Below are 2,698 nucleotides of genomic sequence, written 5' to 3' on the forward strand. Positions count from 1 at the left end.
TAGTCTTGTCATGCCGGGAATCTGATGCCCTGTTTGGACCCTAAAGCATTCGCGGGACATAGTGATGTCTCGGACGATCGGATTTTGGAAACCTCCCGAATCCATTCAAAATGTACAAAGGAACCATCCTTGCGTTACCATATATGGCATGTACTACCCAATTATATCACAGTTGCCGGCTCCAAGTGCAGTGAGAAAAGTCCTTAGTAGCATGATTGAAGACATGAATCCCACATCCAAGCCAAGTTCATCTGTCTGATCAGAATGGATGGCTCTCCCACATCTCCATTCCACTTTAGGAGGACTTAGCCCATGCAATTATGAATGCTTTATAATGAGGGACAAGGGTTCCATTTTGTGTGTTTACCTAAAGGTGAATAACGTTGGATCACTCTAAAAGTTAAGGAAAATAAAGCTAGGAATCTCTTAGAAAACAAAGATAGCAGCATTCATAACAAGGCAAAAATGCTTTTTAGTTAGGTTGATAGGTATGGATGATCCATTGGGGGTGATGGAGGCCATGTGCTGGAATATGTCTCTCACGTCATGAAGCACCACCAAGGACCAGCCAGCCATGAACGAACTTCATGAAGAATTCCCTTGTGATGAGCTGAGTGGGATAGGATGGACACAGTACAATTGTGATCATGATTAGTGTCACTAATAGATGGAGTATCATCCCTCAGCAAAACTCCAACGACTCCTGTTTTTCAAGAAATGGACAGTAACAAGGAAAGTGATTTTGCTATTACAATTTGAGCAGGTAATGGGTATCGTCTAAGTTGGATTTACATGGTGGTGGTGGACTCTAGTCCAAGACTCATGGTTGAGTGTGCAAATTAGGTGTTAGTGCCGCCTTCTTCGGAGACCCTTTTAGTGATTTTACGAACTTAGAAGCAACTCAATTGGAGGTGACGCATTTTTCAAAGCCCCTGCCAATTAAAGCATGCAATACTACTGCATACATGCATAATTGGCGTATATACTACCATCACATGGTCGTTCTTGGTGCAAATTGTCATCATTTCAACAACTTACATTACCTAAGATTCGTCACCTTAGATATGTCAGTAATGGGTAAGCTAAAATAGCACTTTTGGAACTGATGAGAGGCATGTTTTTCAGGAGTAATTGATACGCTACCACTTTTGGCGCCCGTGAGAAGTTCATATCTTCGGATTTTCATCGCTGAGTTTTAGCAGCAATTCATACGTATTGCTACCTAGCATTTTGCACTAGCAAGGAAAAAGATTGGCATAACTACTGTTATGAAAAAGATCATGCAGAATTTGCCCTGATTCTCCAATGTTTTAATAGCCACAGCCTTCTGATTCAGCTTATACTACTGGTTTCTTGTTTTCATGCCTCTGACAACGACTTGATATGAATTTCAACAGAAGCCCAATTGAATTTGATACCTCGACTAACCTGGACCCATGACAATTAACATGTGTGTTGTCAACGTTGTGCAGAGTCGTTTCTTTCCTTTGCTTTCCTTTCCTTTCCTTTTGTCCACTTAATTTCAAGGAGGTTTGATCATATCTCTGATGCGATTCTAATTTTCACAAGATTTTCAAATCTTGAATTGACATTGAAAGTGCACATGAGATGTATTGTCTAGTGAGATTGTGTCATCTCGCAGTTGAAGTCAAAATGCCGACTACAAATTTATCATATCCTACAATGAATTGAGTCAATCTTTGAACTGGAATTCCATATACTTGGATTATCTCGCGGCACTCAACTTTATGAGGATCTCCTCAAAGCTCAAGTAATCTTCGTGTTGTCCCGCTAAAATTTGACCACTCGTTAGAAAACCACAATAGAAGTCGGAGTTGACATGTTGTTTTGGGAACTCATAAATAAATATGGGATCAAGGGCTCGCAAGTTGAGTTCTGTCCAATTTAAATCGATTCATAGAATTTTTATAACTTTTTGTGTAAATTTGTACAATTGTAGAGAGGGTTTTTAGCAGAGGCTCTCTCAATGACTTCCAAACATTTCATTATTTTTTCTAGATTTTTGTATTTATTTTAATACATAAAATCTAATTAAAAATTTTAAAATAGTGGGTTATAACTAATCCTATCACTAGTCAAATTTAAAATTTAAAATTTTTCCACTATTTCCTTCATAAACCGTTTATAGTTTGTTGTTTATACTTTAAGTCCTTTTTACTTCTTAATTAAATAAAATACATTTGTCAGGCCAAAATTCTTAGGGATAATTGATTTAGTCTCATTTTAAAATCATTCACCCTATTATATCTTTATCACTTTAGCACTTTTTATTCCTTCATTAAAGAGGATTAATTTATCTAGCCAAATCCTCGAGATAATGCGACTAGTCTTATTTTTTAGTTATTTACCCAATTATTTTTTATCGCTTTCCTTCTGAGTACAATAATCATTCATCAACATCTTCTAATGATATACTCAATTACTCTTATTTTTTAATAATTTATGTTACAATTACTAAATCAATTTTCTTGCAGTCTTAAACTTATCCTTTTTCTTTTGTATTCATCAAGCTTAGGGCACTTTAATAGGTTTCCTTTTTATAATTTTTATGTTGGATTTTATTCAGTAGGTTTGTTTTTTTAAAGTTTTAAAATTTGAGTGTTGAAATTATACTCTAACATTAAATTGGAGTATGTAAATAACAATTATGACATTTTATTTGCACTTAGAATAAACT

This window comes from Coffea arabica, chromosome 2c, assembly GCF_036785885.1.
Source record: "Coffea arabica cultivar ET-39 chromosome 2c, Coffea Arabica ET-39 HiFi, whole genome shotgun sequence".
In the NCBI taxonomy this organism is placed as follows: Eukaryota; Viridiplantae; Streptophyta; class Magnoliopsida; order Gentianales; family Rubiaceae; genus Coffea; species Coffea arabica.